We start from the raw sequence: 21487 nt of genomic DNA, 5'->3' as shown, positions 1-21487 counted from the left end.
GTCAGCTACGTTCCATTTAAGTAAAATGGGAGTAACAGTTAATGCCTTACAAGAGGCAACTTGGAGAAAGCACTTGCCTGCCCTGAAGCTTGCCAGTCCCCCGGTGGAGGCGGGGAATTCCCTGCCTCAGTCTCTGCCCCCCCCCTCACCATGCCAATGGCAGAAAGAAAGGTGTGGGAACATGGGTGGGGAAGTGGGCTCCCACATACCCCGGAGCACCTCAGTGCACATCCACATCATGCCAGGAATGTCATCATTCCTGGTACAACACAGAAGTAATGAGGTGCTCCAGGGGGGATTTCAGTGAAAATCAGCCCCCAATTTAGTAAGTTCCCCTCCTGCTTAACTCCCCCCCCCACACACACACACAAGCACACACACCATTCCTCAGTTTGGCCCCTTCAGTTTGAGCAACCATAAGCTGTATGAATCATGCTGTGGACTTGGTACATGTGTGTCTAATACTATGCTGAGAATGATATTACACACTGAAGCTCTTGACATAGGATGTGGCTGAGAACTTTATATTAATACATAGGTCATATAAAATACAACAAAACCATAAGCAGTTAATCTAACTAACTGTGCTATGAAGAACATCCAGGTGGGATATGGAGATCCCAAAATTATAGTTGATCTCCAGAGTACAGGGGTCCATTACCTGGGAGAAAATGGCAGCTTCAGAGGGTGGACTTTATAGCATTATACCGGACTGAGATCCCTCTCCTAGCCAACTCCATCCCCCCCACAGGCTGTGCCCCAAATCTCCAGGATTTTCCCAACCCATAACTGTCATATCTGGAACTTTAGTGTTCGTGTATACATCTGACTTTGCTTTGAAAGGACATGCCATAATAAGTGTTGTAGTATTTAAGATACCATGAAATTCTTTTTAATTTTTATGATACCAGATTAACATGGTATCTCTTCTGGAATAACAACAATTGACACTGCATCTATTCACACAACTGACATGGCAAAGGAGGGGGGCTAGCAAGCACCTGCTTTAATATTTGGCACTTCCTTATAATAGCTGCCACAATCTGCCAGTCCTGTTACCCTCCCCCACCAATTTTTTTTTATGGAGGAACATTCACATGTATAAAGGGAGAAACAGTAAAGCACAAATTTGATTATTTAAGCCGTGATTCCACCACACTAAAAAATAATAATAATAATCTGGCTTGATGTATCCTATGACATAGGACAAAAGAGTCTCAACATCATTAAAGTTAAACAGCAACATTCTTTCTCAAAACAGAGCCCAATAAGAAAGAAGTGAACCTTGAGCCAGCACTGAATTACATGGCTTATTCCTGTTTTGAAAATTCATGACATGTCAAACATGTTTCTATTAAAACCTTCAAGAGCATTACAGTCGTTCTTCCAAGATGGCATGGATAATATTGTAATGGCATGGAGAAAAATCACACAATCAACATGGCAAATGACTCCACAGACATGGTTTATTGTGTGGAAATAGCTGCCACAGGGAGCAATTTCAAATAGCCTTGACACAGCAACTGTTTTACATATTACTGCACTTTGTACGAAACTTAGAAACAGTGCTTCAGTGTAAACAGAGAGCCTTTACAAGTCTGTATTTCTGAAATCCTTCCGATAAGATATGGGGCATTCCCATGTGTCCTTTTCTATTTTCTTTCTGCTGCCCACCTCCCCATTCCCTCCAGCACTTTTTTTGTTCCATGATTTCCTTTTTAATTTCTGCTTTTGCTTAAACCTCTCTTAAATATCAACACCTGCCTCCACCATACAGACTGCCTTTGTTTTTGAAATTGTGATGTTAGGTCTTTTCCCATTAAATTCCTATTACATAAAAATCTCCATGCATAGTGTGAGTAGGAAACTAATATTTTCAAAATGCTTCTCATACATTGCCTCAGTAATCCTTGCAATGACATTGTAAGGTAAGTAGAAATAATTATTCCAGTAAGAGAATCTAGTAAATTCATGGCATTGGAAGCCTGAACCTTTTAGTTCAAAGCTCAGTCACAACTCCCAAGCCTCTATACTGTATAACCTCTCAATTTAGGGCTAATTCATAGGTACAAAGTTCTCATGGCTGCCACAAGGATTTTGAATCTACAGTTGCTATAAGCCTCCCCACCCCTCTTTTGACTTAAGTGGCACTAGAAGCATTTTAAATAAAAAAATAAAATATTTTATTTAACGTGGAGGGGAAAGGTCAGGAGAATTCACGGGTTGAAAATTTCTGAGGTAACTCAGTATAGATAACTGAGGTAAAATCAGTACATGCACACACTTAAGGTTTAATGTTTCAGATTAATAAGAGTTTTTTAAGCTCTTCGCCATTACTTAAATCTTTATGTTGAGAGGCTTTTGTTCCAGTGTTTTCCCAATCACTCTAGTACACTTTCTTTAGTATTCTCTGATACTTTTGGTTTTAAGAATGGCGGTACCCTCTTTCCAGTACCCAAACCCCTTCTTTGGAAACCCTGGTACTCATCTTCAGTTTTTAACTGACTCTTAAGGTCTCCAAAGGCAGTTTCTAACCTCAAAACATCAGGGATCTCTTCACTCTTCAGAGTTAACTCCCTGTTTGACTGGGTAGGGAAATCCTGTCACTAGAAGATCTATCCCCTTTCTTTAGCCCAAATGGGAGTCTTCATCTACTTCCCAAACTTCCTTGTCAACTTTCCCCCATTTCTCCTGTCTGTGTTAAACAGCTTTCAGTCAGGGGTGAATCTCGAAACTGTCAATACTCAACTCCTTTCAGCTAGGGCTGAAATCAGACTCCCTTCTCCCCAGCATCCAAGTTCAGAAGTCATTCTCTGTTCAGCTCATGCTACCAAATTAGTTCCTTGGAGTAGCCTGTCACTCAAGGCTCTCTGTTTCAGTGAAGAATTAACCCTTCACAATCCTGCAGCAGCTTGTACAGCACTTCTAAGTAGACATGGGCATGAACCAAAAAAAACCCGAACCATGGGGTTCGTGGTTTGTGGGGTTTCCATGAACCATGAACTGGCACAGAACTGGACCCAGTTATGAACCAGTTTCTGGTTTGTGGTTCATGGGGTTTAAATGCCCCTTTCTGGCAGGGAAAGGGGCATTTAATCATTTAAAGGGCCCTTTCCTGCCACTTGCAAGGGGCAGGACCCTTTAAACTATCAGCTGGCAGGCAGGAGAATCCCCCCTGCCACCTGCCAGCTGATAGTTTAAAGGGACCTGCCACATGCAAGGCAGGGCCCTTTAAATGGCCCAAACCCGAGCCCCCACCCCCAGCCCCCACCCCACCCCCCAGCCCCAGCCCTCCACTTACCTTCCCTCTGATGCTGGGGTGGTGGAGGCCTCCTTCACTGCCTTGCAGGCCCACACAGCAGAGACGGCCAAAAACGCCCTTTCCGCCTCTCGAATGGCAGCTGCGGCTACCATTTGTGGGGCAGAAACGCCGCTTTCAGCTTCCTCTGCTGGCCTGCGCACCCACAGAGCACCAGAGGAGGCCAAAAAGGGCCCTCCTAGCCATTTGAGGGGCGGAAGGGCCCTTTTACGCCTCCTCTGCTGCCATGCGGGCCTGCAGGACAGCGGAGGAGGCCTCCACCACCCCAGCATCAGATGGAAGGTAAATGGGGGGCTGGGAGCTGGGGGCTGGGGGTTGGGCCATTTAAAGGGCCCTGCCGCTTCCAAGTGGTAGGTCCCGTTAAACTATCAGCTGGAAGCGGTGGGGGGGATCCCCCTGCTGCCTGCCTGCTGATAGTTTAAAGGGACCTGCCACTTGCAAGTGGCATGAAAAGTTTAAATGGCCATTTCCCCTGGGGGAAATGGCCATTTAAACTGGCCATTTAATACGAACCAAACGAACCAGTAGTCCAGTACATGATGGAAGTTCATGGAAATGAGCTTCCATGAACCCTGGTTGGCGAACCATGAACCGGGCTGGTTCGTGGGGTTTTTTGGTTCGTATTTAGGTTCGTGCCCATCTCTACTTTGAAGTCCAGTCTGTCACAGTTGCCAATTCCAGGTTGGGAAATTCCTGGAGATTAAGGGTGGCGACTGGGGAGGGCAGGGTTTGGAGAGGAGAGGATCATCAGCAGGGTATAATGCCATAGAGTCCACCCTCCAAAGCAGTTCCAAGGGAACTGATCTCTGTAGCCTGGAAATCATTTGTAATTTCAGGAGATCTCCAGGCCCCGCCTGCAGGCTGGCAATCTTATTTGACTCACATTTGCATTAGAAGTTTTGTGTTTCCCCAAGCATATGAGGGCCTGATTCTGACAGGAACTACAGCACACGCTGAGAAACTGTTTCCCTTTTCCCATGCTGTTTTCCTGAACTGAAACGGCCCAGCTATTTGTTCAGTTTGGAAACTTAAATGTAGATAAACTTTGGATTATACATGTAGATATAAATTTGCCTGTTATTCTAATACAATCATATGACTTTCCACAAGATAGCTCTGAATTATGTTGCTTTGAGATTGCTGTCTGAATGCACAGCATCTACCCTGTAAACACATCAGCAGGAACTAAATTTTCACGCCGTTTCTATTTCATGGCACAAAGGCAATTTAACATACTTGGTGCCAGCATATTTACTGCAATGTGTACTCTGACAATGCTAAAGAAAAGGTTTGCCTGACTGTTTACTCAGCTTTGTTGAGCAACCCCCTTTTAAAACATTTGCCCAAGATTTGTGTGGCTTTCATCACGCGCACATCAGCCTTCAGACAAAAGGCACAAAAGACAAGGAGGGTTTTTTGTTCACTCTGCTAATGCAGCACTCACAGCCCACATCTTGCCTTTTTAAATAGGAAGTGAAAGCATTCATACTTCACAATTGTTTTATATATGCCTGGATTAAAAATAGAATTACAGGGGAAAAAACAGCAACTAAAATGAGGGAACTGGAGCATCTTCCTTGTTAAGACATCTAATCATTTCAATCTTTTTTTGCTTAGAATTATACAAAAAAAGAAGAAGAAGAGAAAAACATTAAAGGATTGTTGAAGTGATGACAAGCAGCATAAAGAAAATAAATTATTTGCTTTTGCTCAAAGCATTAGAATCTGAACTCCTAAGTACAGGCTGGACAAAAAAGGATTTCTTCAATATATCATTAACCAACTAATATTTTGAAGGTCTCTAGTACATGTGCCTTTTAAACAAGGAATAAGATACATTTGTGAAGAACAGGTATATTCATAAAAGTTTAGAAGAGAACAGAGGCACTAAAGGTTGGCCATTGTGGGAAAGATTGTGCTGGATTATAACTGTTATTGGATTTTCTTGTCTTCCAGCCCACTTTTGATTACAGTATCAGTAAATCCTGTCAAAATTCAGGCAGGTCAGAGAAAGTTGCTTTGTTTTGTCAGCAACTGTAACACTCAATTGTACAAGGGGTTCAGAAAGGCATGAACTATTTGAGTTTTTACATCTCCCCCAGATCCTCATGTAGCAGTGTGATGGGCCCAGTTTAAAATGAAGCATAGAGTAGCTCATATAAGCTGTCACTGGGAGGGTCCAAGCCTGGACTTAGCTCTATTGTTCCACTTCCATGCCTGCCTACCAGTGAGTAAACTTAGCAAGGACTAAAGATACCAGGTGTCCCACTTCAGTGGAAGACTTCCAATCCTCCCTTTCTGTTGACCACTGGCCCACCAAGGGTTGGTGAGGTAGGGGATCAAGAATGTTTTTAAAAAGCAGTATTGTATTGATGGCACAATGTCACTTCCAGTGAACACCTGGAAGTGATGTCACATTGATGATTAGACATCAGCATAATGCTCTAGGATTTGAACAAAACTTTATGGTTTTACCATAGAGTTTTATCTGAATCCTAGAGCATTGTATTGACATCACACTAGCAATATGATATCACTTCTGGGTATTCTCTGGGAATAATGGTGCATCGTTGGCTCAACATCGACATTCATGCCCCTTCCCTCTGGTTGCCAGTGCCAGCTGATAGAAACAGAACACAGGTTTATATAGAATCAAAAAGTCCTCCAATCCAGTGGCTACTGGTGGGCATGGCCCCAGTGAGTCCTCCCACAAAAGCCTCCCCCCCACGCCTTTTACTTACTAGAAACCAAGGCTTGAAGTCTAGCAATTCTGTATGTTACCACCTAGCAATGGCCACTGAGGGCATTTGTTTCTTCAAGTTTCAGGTGCTGCTTTTATTATTGGGGGTGGGGTTTATTCTCAATCCCCCCCCCCCAGATATTTCTGCAAAATTGAGTTGTTTTTCAGGTTGTAGAAAGATTTGAGAGCCAGTTTGGTGTAGTGGTTAAGAGTGCAGGACTCTAAGCTGGAGAACCAAGTTTGATTCCTCACTTGAAGCCAGCTGTCACAGTTCTCTGGAGCTCTCTCAGCCCCACCCACCTCACAGGGTGTTTTGTTGTGGGGATAATAGTCCCATACTTTGTAAACCGCTCTGAGTGGGTGTTAAGTCATCCTGAAGAGCAGTATATAAATCAAAAGTTATTATTATTATGTCTTGTCTGTTCATCACCCAGCCAACTTGCTACCATGTGACTTGCATGACCATGCTACTGTTCAACAGCAGTCACCTCATGAAAGCCAATGGGAGTAGTGGTTAGAGTTTCAGACTAGGATCTGAGAGAACCAGGTTCAAATCAACACTCTGTTGGGCAAGCTCACTGGGTGACCTTGGGCCAGATACACATTCTCAGCTTAGTTTACCTCACAGAGTTTTTGGAAGGATAAAATAGATATAAACTGCTTTGGGTCCTCACTGCGGAGGAAGGTGAGGTATAAATGAAATAATAAATACAGCTGAAGATGGGGAGCAGATAGGAATGCCACTTACATACTGATGGTGAGAGGGCTCCTCCTGGCCAGGTCTACTTTTCTGTCCTTTAGTCCACAGACCAGCAGGAGAAATGTCCAAGGTGGAAATGATGTCATGCAACATGTGATATTTAAAAACCTGGATGTGATGTCAACACATTGGAGGCTGCTCTGAAAAACTGGTTTTCCATCCTGGAAAACTCCATGGTAAAAACATCACATCTGTATTTTCAGCAGGATATGAGGTCATGCATCGCACAATGTCAGCTCCACCCCTTGCCCTATCCCCAAATCTCCTGCAATGGCCTGGCATCCCTAGCAGCAGATATAAGGTAGGTTGGTTAGTGGCTGAGAAGCAGGAAAAAATGAGGATGTGGAGGGCTGCCATGAGGACAGAAAGAGGAAATAGTGTAGGAAAGGGGATACAGGGGGAAATGAGGCAGCCCCTACAAGCCTTATTGGTTCCTTACCATGCAATTGGGCCCAGTCCAGTGGTCAGCACCATGGAATTTGGCCACAGCTTTCCAGGTTGAGGCTGCCAGTGGGAAGGAAGTAGAACAAGCTGAAAGCAAGAGGGCAGATAAATGAAGGGTGACCGGTGGGTGAAAAGGAGACAAGGAAGCAGGAAAACAGAAGAAGTTATGGGAGCTTTCAGGAAAGGAGAAGAGGAAATAATGGAGGAGGGGAAAATGAGATGCCTGCCACAAGTCCTTGCAGGTCCTCCTCTTGTATTAAATTCATTCAAAGAGTATTCAGTTTTCAGAAAGGAGTCCATTCAAGACAAATGATATTATATGAATGTATATTTCAATGTACTATTTGAGAAATACATATTGAATTCAAATATGTAAGACAAGCCGTGAATATGTGATTGGCAGCTGTTATATCAAGGCCAGTATTGTCTACTCAGCTAGCAGAGACTCTCCAGGATCTCAGGCAGATCACGTCACCCGCTTCCTTATCCTTTTAACTGGAGAAGCTGGAGATTGAAGTCAGGAGACTTTCTACGTGCAAAGCAGATACTCTGCCACCAAGCCACAGTCCCTCTTCCATAAAACCTGCATGCATATGTTTCAATTTGAGTAAGTGACTTTAGAGGTTCCTTCTCCACATGGGTTCATTCAAGGACAGTACGTGGGGGAATCACACAGCCAGTGATTGTGTCAGATTGCTTTGCTACTCATACTCATGAAATTCAACAGTCATTAAAACTATTCTGAATTCACATAACTCTCACTATGATGTATCACCAAGCAATTTCTCCAGCATGCTCTCAGAAATATCCATTTAAGATTTCCTAATCACAACAGAAAGAAGCAACTTTTTGTGTGGAACTGCAAGAGGCTGACAAAGAGCTGTTAGCCTATTACTTCAAGAACACTGCAATTTAGTAGGGAAGGATTAATGCTTCCATTTCTTTTAACAGGCTTTTGTGCATGTTTGGACACAAAGTCCAATGACTAACCACTACAAAGGATGCCAAACACTCCAATACTATGTCTCTGTTGATACATGTATGTACTTTAAGCTAAGAATTAAATTTGTCTTTCAGTTTTCCAAAGAAAAAGCCATAATGCCCACTGGCAGAATAAATAACATACATGTTCCATTCCCTGCAGCATTGTCCAAATCCTTAGGGACGAGTCACACTTTCCCCCCCATAACCCAATAGCTTTGCTGAACAGCTTACAACTTAATATGTTAACTGCCTCTCTGGAAAAGTAATGTGTTTATGATGATGTGAATGTTCTATGACCCGAGAAAGCTATTTCAGGCTTTTATGTTACTGCTTGATGTCAAGAGGAGCCACAGTTCAGGGCTTGAGCATCTGCTTGGCTTAGAAGATGTTCTTTTTAGGACTGCACTGTTAGTTATTGACAATTGAAATTATAGTTAGTATACGTGATCATACATATGGAATTTTTCTTTAATACAGGTATTTTACTTTAATACAGTGTTAGACACTTGAACTTTACACATATCTGTTTTTGTATGCAGTGTTTCTAAATGCGCAGCTGATCTAACTTTTGTTTCATTTACTATTGAAGATTTCAGGGAATGAAGCTTAGAAGAACTTGATGACTTTGGGTTCAGAATGGTGGATTAACTAGGGCTTTTGGTGCAACCCATACACGGCAGCTCTTTATATCCTTGATAGTGATAGCATCATGAATTGTGTTCTTAGAGACAAAGCAGCATGAAGTTGAATTAATGCTATGATTTAACCCCAGGTTGTTTTTTCCCCCTTTGAGTACTATACCATCTTAACATATTATCTGTTGCATTCCTTTGCTAAATAGCAGAATATTGGTTCAAGCAATAAATGATATTTCTGAAGCACCATAGAAAATTAGGTTTCTTTTGAGAAGAAGCCAGAAAGGAGGTGATTGCCTCACACCTCGACATTCAAGAGGAAAGGAAGGGCCCTGAGCAACAGCAACAACTGAATACGAACAAAATGCAACAAAATGAACTCCTTCACTCATAAACAAGCTTGGTAGCCTCAGTTATTGTGCAAGTATAACTGAAACCATACACAAAGCCTCAAAACCAAACTAGAAATAGCAAACTAAGCAATCCTTGCGAAACCCCAGCAGAGCAAACAAATTGAAGTTGAAACTGACCAATTAGAAATCGGTCAGGAGGATCCTGCCTGTAACGCCACAGCAAATGTGGAGTAAAACTATTATCAATTATTCAGTTCCTCAGACTGGAGAACAGAACATTTTAACTCTGATCCCAGCATGTTATCTATGACAACAGGGTCTCTATCAGATAATTCTGTGGCCTCCCTAATCCCTCACCATCTCTAACAATGGTCAAGCTGCACAAACAACCAAAGACACAATAAAACCCATATTGACGATGTCTGAGATTTTAGCACCTAGCTACAAAAGCAGATTTCTCCAGGGTTTTGTGAGCCTTTGGGGAGAAGATTATCTGTCTTCCTAGTTCCATTTTTCCCCTGTACTCTTGACAATGTACATCCCCCCACCCCCAGCATTAATTAGCTAGTCATCTCCAAAGGCCAAGTTTGTAGGGTAAAATCATGTTTCTTCTAGACATAACTTCTCATTTCATATGTTTTTGAAACATATGAACATAGACTGAACTAACACTAACATTTCTGTCATTCATGTACATGGAAGACCCTGGCCCAGCATGTATGCGATAGAGATGGGCACGAACCACAAAAAACCGGAACTATGAGGTTCATGGTTCATGGTTTTTCACGAATCAGGAACTACGAACTGCCACGAACTGGGACAAGTTTACGAACCAGTTCGTGGGGTTTAAATGCCCCTTTCCGGCCACTTAGCAGCAGCAGGGAAAGGGGCATTTGACAGTTTAAAGGGCCCTTTCCTGCCTTGCAAGTAGCTAGTCCCTTTAAACTATCAGCTGACAGGCGGCAGGGAGGGATCCCCCCTCGCCGCCTGCCAGCTGATAGTTTAAAGGGACCTGCTGCTTGCAAGTGGCAGGAAAAGTTTAAATGGCCATTTCTCCTGGGGAAATGGCCATCTAAACTGCCCTTTTATGACCCAAATGAACCAGTAGACCAGTTCGTGGAAGTTCGTGGAAACGAGCTTCCACGAACCAGCTTGGTTTGTGCATTTTTGGGGGTCGTAATTCAATTCGTGCCCATCTCTAGTATGCACTAAAAGGGCAGGATAACAGTAGACACTGATTCTGGGTCTCTTAGCAGACCCTGCCAGATGCCTGATCCCATCCATTACCAGCCACACAAAAGCCAGAAATAGTATCAATACCTGTTCTATTTTATTTTGTGTACGCAACAAAATAAACATGCTCAGAATGATTACACGGGACTTACAAAAAATGAATTCATATACTATAAAGAACTTTGATTATTTTGTAAACAATCTAATCCTCATCTCTTGGTCAAGTTATTTATTGGTTTGTGGCCTTAAGTATTGTCTTATTCAGCACTTCAGAATAACTAGCCCAGCAATATGACAGAAGTATTAAAACCCTGTATTTAGGATATACATCTTTCTTCTGTTTTTTTGGGGGGAGGGCTTTTTAAAAAAATCATTGTTCACCTATACCTGCCAACAGTGTTCAGCTTCAAGATGTAGCCCTTTAGTTTCTCAGGAAGATAACTTATTTACTGATGATCAAGCTAGCTAGATAACATAGTGAGCAAGATAACTTAAAGGAAATAGTTAAGATCTGCCACTTAGAAGGAAATTCAGTATACAGAACAACTGGAACATAGGGAACAAATATTTGTGTTTCTTAAGCTTTTCCATGGACATAGTCAAGAAAATCTGTGATTTTACCTGTTATCACTGGAGAAAGAGTAAAACAGAGTTCACAGGAAGGAGGTGGATACATGAATATGGTTGTGCAGGGCACCTAGCAACTGTACAATTGGGCTAACTTTGGCTGCAGTTACCTATTCTACATGCCAGAAATGTCTGTCTAAATACTAAACAGACGTATTCCTGGCACGTTGATCACCATCATGAGTGGGAAAACAGGGTTTTCACTGCAATGCTGGAAAATAATAGTCTTGCTAAAGTACTTGTTATCACCCTACAGTGCAGACTACAGATGCTATTGTGAAAACTGTACATTCAGTGCATTTTGTTATATGTGATGCTTGGTGGTGGTGGTTGTTTAAGTTATGTATATCTTTTCCCATGCTCTGTTAATAAATGGACTGCTCATGGAAAAATCAGGGTGGGGGGCACATCTAGTACACCCTCACTTTCCTAAGAATATAGGAACGGAACTGGGTCATCCTCCCTCCACTTGATAACCTGTCAGAATAGCCCAGTACCTTTCAAATTCAACTATCACAAGCAGTTATCTATTGCATTAGGCTGGTCCTGAAAGTATAGAATAGTTACTTGGTAAAGGCAGTTTTGGTGGGAAGGCAGCATGGTACAGCCCAATCTCATCAGATCTCAGAAGCTAAGTAGGGTCGGTACTTGGAGATCACTAAGGGAAATTTAACATTGCTCTGCAGAAGAAGGCAATGGCAAACCACTTCTGAATGTCTCTTGCCCCAAAACACCCTTGCTGGGGTTGTTGTAAGTCAGTTGTAACTAGTTGGCACACACATACTTAAAGAGGCAGTTCTGCAGAGCCCACATGTTGCAAGATGTGGAGATGGGAGGGGGAGGGGTGACAGCGGAATGGTTATAACATGGGAATTGACAAAATAGTTGAACATCTGGCAGGAGTGCACAAGAAACTAGACTATGAGCTTCCAATAGCTTACTTACGTTATGAAAGTGTTATTTTACTTGACCTTTTCCATATAGAAAATTTTAAAATTTTGTATGTGGTATATATTTCTTTTAATTTTCAGAGGATTTAATCAGAGAAAGTTTTTGTTTTGCTTCTCCTCTGTCTATAATATATTATTTTCACTCTTCTTCTAAAATACAAACTTCAGAAGGGAACTGGGGAAACAGCTGTATTATATTATCAATCAATTCTTTATTGCTATTCGGCCGAAGCCATAAGCCATACAAACACCAACAAAATATAGACTGTACACTTGAACATACCCAATTCACAAGACTCAGCTCAACATTATCACTTTAAACTATCTAAACTCATGAAAATCTTGTTTCTTTATCACCGTGGCTAAAAAGGAAGCCACCATAACAGAGGTTTGATTGTCAGGGTTATCAGACAATAGCACTGAGATTACCCAAGGAAGGAAGGGAAGGTTTTCTTTTAACATAATAGGAATAATAAATCTCTCTCTATCCTTACTCCATTTAGGACAGAAAAGCATTATATGATCCAAGGTCTCTAACTTTCCTTGTCCACAATCGCAGACTCGTTCAGAAAAAGGGAGTCCAGAGAAACGTCCAAAAAGCACTTTGGAGGGAAAGGAGTTAAGTCTAGCCAATGTGAAGGCTCTGCGATGAGCTGGAATCTTTAAAGAATAGCAGTAAGATGGAATAGCCTCTGGGGGTGAAAGTCCCAGGGATAAGCCCGAACATGTACGTCTGGCTCTCTGGAGTGTACTACTGTAATCGAGATCCTTTAGCTTTAGTTTTATAACTCGGTGGGCCTCATTTGTCTGTAAAGACGTTATATCAATATCCAGAATTTTTAGTTTCTGGTTAATTAAATTAGTTCGGCTACTCTTTTAGGTGTCCTGAGGGATCAGATGTGAGAAACCTACTTTCCCTGGGTTATCCTTATATATTTCCTTGTTCAAGAACAGCTTGAAAGCTGTATTCCATGCTCTCTTCTCAATTGAGGGTTGGGCGAATTCTACCCTAAGTGCAGTACCTGCTACACATCTCGGGACAGCCGCTATCTCCCTCAGAAATGTGTGCAGAAGGGTGTCAAGGTTGTCGGATACTCCTTCAATCCACACTCCGCACTCATAAAGAATCTGTGGGATAACCTTAGCATTAAAAATCCTATGTGGGAATATGTTTTGCTCCTTTGGAGTAAAAGAATTTTTTAATTGCCTTTGATGAAATATTTGCGGCCTTCAGAGCAGCCTGAATATGTGGTTTCCATGATAGATTATAATTAAAAGTGATGCCAAGGTAATTAAAGGAGGGGACTCTCTCCAAACCCCCTCCCAAGACTCTAATCAATTTGGAACCGTTGTGGAAGGACCTGGAGAATCTCAGGACTTTTGATTTGACATAATTAACTTTAAGTTCCTCATTATTACAATATGTGATAAATGCATTAATTAGTGATTTCAAACCTAATTCTGTTTTGGAGATAAGAAGAGCATCATCTGCATATAAAAGGATCGAAATTGGAGTATTTGCTAGATAGGGGAGGTGTCTGGTATGTGATTTCACAAATGGAATCATATCATTAATTAAGATTAAATTTAATTAAGATTAAATAAGGATGGAGCAAGCAAACAACCTTGTTTCACACCTTTATCGGTTTGAAAACTTGCAGTTAATTGACCCTGCCAGTTATATCTAATTTGGGCGGAAGTGTCAGTATATAAGTTCATAATTAAAAATAAAAGTCTTTTATCTATTGTAGATTCTGACAATTTCCACCACAATCTACAATGATTAATAGAATCGAATGCAGTCTTCAAATCCATGAAGGCCGCATAAAGTTTGCCGCCGGGAGGTGCCAAATATTTGCTTGCTAGGTGGTGTAAAACCAAACAATGATCCATGGTCGAGGCCTCTGAACAGAAACCTGTTTGTTCAGGGTAGAGTACTGCTTCTTGATCCATCCAATCCGTTAACCTGTCAAGAAGTTGTGCCGCAAAAATTTTCCCTGGAATAGAAAGTAGACTTATAGGGCGATAGTTATAAGGGTCAGACCTATTTCCTTTCTTATAAATTGGAATTATAATTGAACGCTTCCAGTCAGACGGCATGAAACTTGAACTATTTATTGATGAAAAGATGGGAGATAAACAAGCCCCCCACCAATCAGTGTTCATTAGGAACAGTTCAGGAGGAATGAAATCCAGTCCGGGAGCTTTGCCCCGTTTCAGACATTTTATTATATTAGTTATTTGGCTTGGAGAAACCATTGGCCAGATTCCAATGTTCTCGTTTGAAAAACAAGGTGCTGTGATGGTGGTCTGTGTAGGTTCTTTTGCGCTCTGAAAAAGGGCACTAAAATGAGAAATCCACTGGTGTGTGGTAATATCTGAGTTTTTATGTGAGTAAGTAGATGAATTTTTAACTACCTTCCAGAAAAGCTTATGATCATTGTTTACTGTCGCTAGGTGAAGGGATTCCCAGTCTTTCAAGGCTGCCAACTCTTTCTTCCTTTTAATGGTCTTCCTATATTCTTGTTTAAGAAGTCTAATCTTAACAACATCCTTCTGAAGGCCTGTGTTTTTGGCGACTCTAAACTGTGTTCTAATTGATCTCTTCAACTTTCTACATTCCTCATCGTACCAGATGTTACCCCTTAAATTAGGTGAGACATTCTCTTGCTTAAAAACCCTCTTTTCTACAGAGAAGAACGATGACAAACTCCTCATCAGCATTCTGTAATATTTCAACCCTCCTTGCATTTCATCTAGATGGCAGTGTTGGGCCAAGCATATATCAGACTTTCCTTGATTAAGCAGTTCAGCTATCTGGGACTCAAACTCGTGGGACCATTTGATGGATTTCTTAAATGGGGTCCGGTCTTGGGGGGCCAAAATGATATGGGTGGATATATCCATCTGCTGAGGGGTAAATTTGAGAATCAGAGGGAGGTGGTCACCCCCGAGATACTCGCCTACTTCCACATTGGTGGTTAAGGAGTGTAAGCTTGGGGATGCCAATAAATGGTCAACTACACTGAGACCATTAGAGGTAATACAGGTGAAACAACCTGATCGCTTAGGGTTAACAGTACCATTCAGAAACACCAGATTTAGCATGACTGCCAGTGAGGCCAGATATATGCTGGCTGAGTTAATTTTAAGATCTCTAGAACTTCTGGAAAACCAAGGAGGTGGAAGAACTAAGTCAGATGAACCCAGCACCTTTGGTAGCAAGGCCTCGTCATTACCTCCTATTCGCGCGTTAAAGTCTCCTGACAATATAATCAACGCATTAGGGTATTTGATAAATGAATGTCCCACTCGGTCAGTAAAATCTTCCCAGAGTAACTGGGCTTTGGAATCACCTTCTACTGGTGGAATATACGCTGTGAGAATCAGGAGAGGCTCTACTAAGTAGTTAGTCCATATACAAACCAGCTGTATTATAAAGGAATGACAGTGGATGTGAGAGAACAGATTCCAGTGAGACTTTTTATAAACATTTGTTTTCATTAACACTTATTAAATTCCAGGCATCTTTTAACACCTATGAAGCCTTGAATAACAATTATTTAAAATGGATTAGACAGCAAGAAGAGTTCCACAAATATATTAAGGAGATCAAACAGGCTTTCTAAAATAATTCTGAAAGACCTGCATAGGCAACTTTAGTAGAGAACTGTATGTGCAGACATAAATACAATGAAAGATACTTCAAAAATGTAATTAATCCCATAAAATCTATAATACTATAATAGTTTAACAAAAATGTATAATCAGGGATATTTGATAACTCACTGGCTTGGCTTGTGTCCTCCTTGCCACTCATAATCATAATATTTTCACTTGCACTGTGAGAAAGGCGGACTACTACTACTACTACTACTACTACTAATAATAATAATAATAATAATAATACAGGAACTGAAATTCACTGAGCTGTTTGCATGGAGTTGTATCCATTTGCATTATTACTGACTGCTTTCTTGCAACTGCCACACATTCTACCCATCTGCTGCCGCCGCCACTTACAACTATTAAAAAGACACATTATGAAAAGAAAAAATTATCTGAGAATGAGATTTTTTTTAGTTCAGACTTATTACTTAGGTGTGTCTGTGCACCTCTGCTGTCAGTCCATATGAACATAGCTAATCTTGCAATTATCTTAGAAGGGTGTAACTCTGCTCAAGAGTGCATTGATAGTAACCTTTTATTCAGACAACTTAGCAAAAAAGAGTTACAAATAGCAAGTAGTCTGTAGATGTTATGGCTTTAATAACAAAATAAAATCTGGACAACACAAAATAAAGCCACATAGATTCTGGCATGGCTTGAAGGAATTTCAAACAAACTGAAGCCACAAATCAAATACTGACGTCTCAAAGGGGAAAATGTTAAGAATGGCCATGATCCAAACAGAAAATTTAATACCTGTAAAGGGGTAAACAAACAAGCCACGGAATTAAAGGTCAAGTGAAGGACTACAGGAAGACAAAACTCTCCATCAGCGGGCACAAACACAGATACTTCCATCTTGCATTGCTACTGAAGCTCACCTTTTCAAAAAAGTCACTGCTGAACATTTGCTAGAATAATCGAAATACTCATTAAACACTAGCAATAATGTCTAATGCTTGATATAATGCCTAACACTTCGTGTACAACGTGATTGTGCATAACTTATAACTAAATACCTACTTCTGCTCAATTTTGCAATGTCAAAATTCAGGACATTGAAGCAATATAATGTCATATGCACATTGCATTTAGTTTTCAAAATGATAAAACCATGTTTTTAAAAAAGCAGTTGAATCAATAACCAAATCAACATTAACAAAAAAATCAAGGAGCTATAGAAGACGTTGGAACTAGATGCTTAAACTTTAGCCTTTTCTTTATAATAGACCTTATTGTTGCGCAGATTTTTCCATATTTGTCCAATTATATGGCAAGTCAGCCATGCAGTTGTTGACCTACTTTGCCAGCAACACAGTATGCCTCAGACAACTCTCAGGCTGTGTTTACAAGACACAGTAAAATAATTGAAAAACATGTTGTGTCAAGACAACTCATGCCAGTGACATCCAACAACTCTTTTGTAAGATTACAGCACAACTTATCTAAGCCTGTGATCCTATACACATTCACCTTGAAGATATGCAATTACACAAAATAAATGATCTATACAAGATACTGCCTCCAAGTCATAGGAATATACATCTTGCAACTACACACCTATCTAGCACTCGTGCAATTTAGACACACACGTCTTTCTTCATTGTGAGGTTATGTTTCTGATCACTTCACCCCGAGGGCTTTCAGAATACAAGCAAACCCTATCAGCAGTGGGCTGGCACAATCCACTGGATTTCTTTGCTATATTTGTCAGCACCCTCTGTAGAAACCTTCATTGTTCTGAGCGATAGATATACTTATTTACCTTGACCATAGATGGTAGGTCTACATATCTGAACGGTTTATATGTATGTATGCATGTGTGTGTCCAGCAAGGGGCTTTCTCCCTATTCTGTTACCTAACAGGACAAGCCACTTTCAATATTGAACAAGTTCATGGCTCATAGGCAGAGAAAGTCCCAGTGTGTGCAAGTCCCCTAATTCTCAAGTACTCATGTGAACAGCCCGGATATCAATAAATTCTTAGTGTGTATTTACCATGTTTAAAAGCTTCCAAATTAACATTCTTTTTTTCAAATATTCTCCATAAGAAAAATATCTCCAGCCATAAGCACCAGAGCACAAGTAAAGACATACTCTTTTTGACCCAGTTATTTATTGCTACAACTTGTTGAATTGGATCTCACAAAGACTTTCCATTCATGGAGCAAAACATCCTGTCCTCCCAGCAACCGGAAATAGTCCCTGAAATGCTGTTCCTGTCGGACAGGGAACACCACCAAAACAGAAATGGGCAAGTGTCAGTTCTGCAATAGGAGGGGGGAATCAGCAAAAAATCACCTGCCTCATCCACCTGCAGAAATCCTCTGTAGGATCCAACCTCTAATTAAAAGCCAGGTATTTTTAACTGTCTACTTAAGTTCAGAATGCTCTTATTTTCCTGCAAAACATCCTATGTGATTGACTCACAGTGGAAGTTTGTTTATAATTCCAAGGAAGCCAAACTGTTTCAGCTGTAAAAAGAAAATACAAGTTGAAAAACTCAAGATATGCTTATAGAGACCTTTGACTTTACAAGCCTGGGATCTTCTTTTTTTCTTTATATTTGCTTACTGTTGCGTTAAAGGGAAGGAGTTATTATGACTATCAGGAAACCCTGGTGTTTCTTCAGAGTTTGTATTAGATTCTCTGGATCTATGTATTAAACGTGACTTTCACTGGAAAAGCACATCTAGGATATGGCCACCTAGCTACTAACTTTTAATCATAAAATCTGATATGAACTACAGTGTAAGGAGTGATCAAAGCATGTGATCAACTGAGGACTGTAGCACTGGAGTACGACTCATTTTAACAGTTGTTCTTGACACGTCACAAAAGCATTTCTCTTCAATATTCAATAGGACAAAGCAGCACTTTCACAAGTCTGTGGATGTTGTTGAGGTGATCTGTCCTTGTATTGACTGCCAAAAGTGTCTTGAGTAGACACATACTGGAAAGCAGTGATAAAGAGCAGAACTCATCAATTTAATAGGAGTGTCATTAAAAATAGGAGTGTCATTAAAAATAGTATATAGAACACATTCGTGCAACCCAGGAGGTATTTAAAAAAACTGGTATTCAGAATTAATTCAGCCTGGACAAAGGCTGAATTCTAATGGTAAAACACATTCTGAATTCTGTGTAGAAGTGCAAATCAAGATCCCTAATCTACATTTGCAGATCAGAATCACTAAACTGCATATTAATTCTTTAACATGACCACCTTTTTCTACTCAAGGAAATGATGATAGGAGCAAACTGACATTTCAGGTTGTTTGGGCATGCCAAATTCTTCCATACTCAAACATAAACAACACAAGTTCGTAAGTCAGAGAAAGTTTTCTTTCTTAAAAAAATTAAAAGTCAAGGCTTTGAAAAACAAAGACAGCATAGGAATTTGATGCAGTGTGAACCTTCGGGTTTTCACTAGATGCCATGATTCACATGAGGATGGTTGAGTTTGTAGAAGTGGACAGGTAGTGTATGTTAAAAACTGACAAAACTAGAACAATTTGTAAAGAGAAAATCCAAACATTTATTTTGCTTTCAAACCATGATTTCCAAGTCCAACTGTTTGAGGAGATGCCTCATGATTGAGCATAAGGAATTAAAAATACCAAGCCTCTTAGTTACCTCAGCTGCCTGGAAGTATCCCTTGGCAAGATCTGTTACACATCCAAAAATACAGAAATCTTGCTCTGACTTCTCTAGCAGTACCTGCCTTTATGAACAAAGATGACTCATTACTTTATAGTTTTTAATGGTGAAAACCTTGACTACTTTAAATTGAACGTTGCTAAAAAGTGCCACTTTTTGAGCTTGATGGAATCTGATGCAGTGGCATATCATAATTTGTCCACTAGATGCACCGCCTTGTTAAATTAATAATAAACCCATCAGTGGTTACCTAGCATATTTTCACAGTGGCAAACAAGGCTATAAATGTCCATAGCTACCTCAAAATATTTAGAGACATTTTGTCGTTGAATGGAAAATGTCAGTTGGAACCAGTGTCTTGTACTTTGATAGCACTACTTTTAAAACCTAAACACAGATACCAAAGACATTCAATCTACAGTTTAGTGTATGTTTACCGGCATGTTTAAGCTCTAAGGAGGGAGAGGAAGTGACAAATATGGCCTACTAGTAGCAACCTATAGCAGTAACGTCCACAAAAAAACCCATCAGAAGACTTTATTGTACTTGCTAAGAAAAATAGGGACCACTACCATAAAGGGCCACTACTACCGTAAAATTGCATTCGTTTGGCCTACAAAAAGTTTCTTGAGTTAGCAAACAGTCAGCACTTGAAGCAACAGGGATCTGATAGCTAGTGCTGGTGGAGGGCTTGACATACAGCAGTGAAAGCACCAGGTCATTTTGAACAAGCTGTTATCAATATCAGTTGCCCATCTATAAGATGGGTGTATCAGTGGCCTGCATTGATGGGTTTTTGTAATAGCCAGTTTAAGGCTACAAACAACTTTGCAAAATATACAAATTAATATACTATTACTTTGCCAATGTTAAATACAAAGACAGCTTAATAAGTGATGTCAGCATTCAGCGTGATTATGGATGTCTTGCCTGAAATCTTTGATACTCATCTCCAAACTACTTCAAAGCTTTTATGTTCAGGAAAAAAGGGTTGATTTATGGGAACTGTGTTTTTAAAAGTTGGTAACAGCAAAATCAATCTTAATTTACTAGGGGGGGGAGCATTAAATAAGTTTGAAGAGAAAGGAGGCAGGTTAACCTCAGGTTGTGTAGAAGTCCTTAACAAGGAAGTGTCAGGAATGAAATCACCTCTGCCTTAAAAGGATTAAATATGTTAGCCATTCATAGCAGAATGCTTATTCCAAATTCAATATCCATGTAAGCCTCCCTGTAAAAGCAAGCAACCTGACAGGCTGAATACCATCTTGTGTCACTTCCAGAAACAACTATAGGAAGCCAACCATTACGATTACTTGTTCTGATGCTAGGCTTACAGAAAAGCCAGTCAACAGACACAAACATGCTAGATCAAGCAGCACTACGTTTGTACATCTTTCATGTATGGAAAGGAAACTGCAACGGTCTCAGAGTCACAGGACAGTATTTCAGTCTCACAGGAAACCAATGTACTTTCAATTACTCTTTTTTCTCCTGCAGGGGTTATGTTTTCTGCTGAGGTATGACCCCAATATTTTGCCCTCAACTGCTTCAAATTAATGAACCCTTGTGTTGCAGAGTCAGTGTTGACTTCCTGAGTTGGCTGGAAACAGCTGCTGCAAGAGTTATCAGAAAGCACCTTTTCCCCTAGCTAACCTGCACAGCAACTGACACCCACACACAAACGCAAAACAGTTGCCAAACATGGTAATGCAACATGCCTCCCCCCACCCACAAGAGAAAAATAGCATGCAAGGAAAGGGGAAGCAAGTAGGACTGAACAAACCAACCAAGGCCAGGCGGCCTAGATTTTGGCTGAACTGTTTGTTTTGCCACTGTTAAAAAGTTCAGTACTTTTCCAGCTCAGCTTTCCTATCTTGTATGGCCTTTAGTTGACAAGATGGTCGAGATATTTCTTAATTAATCTGACAAAAATAACAATTCTTGTATTTTCCCCCTTTCTAAAGTCAGTACTGTATCTTTATAGAGAGCATTGCACTACTGGAAATGACTGAGTTGTGTAGGCATTCTATTCAACAGTCATGGAAAATATCTTAAGCGTGAGATCATGGAAATAATACTCTTGACCGCTACCATCAAATATATCAATGTCTGT

Source organism: Eublepharis macularius, chromosome 9 (genome assembly GCF_028583425.1).
Source record: "Eublepharis macularius isolate TG4126 chromosome 9, MPM_Emac_v1.0, whole genome shotgun sequence".
In the NCBI taxonomy this organism is placed as follows: Eukaryota; Metazoa; Chordata; class Lepidosauria; order Squamata; family Eublepharidae; genus Eublepharis; species Eublepharis macularius.
This window is presented reverse-complemented; position numbering follows the sequence as displayed.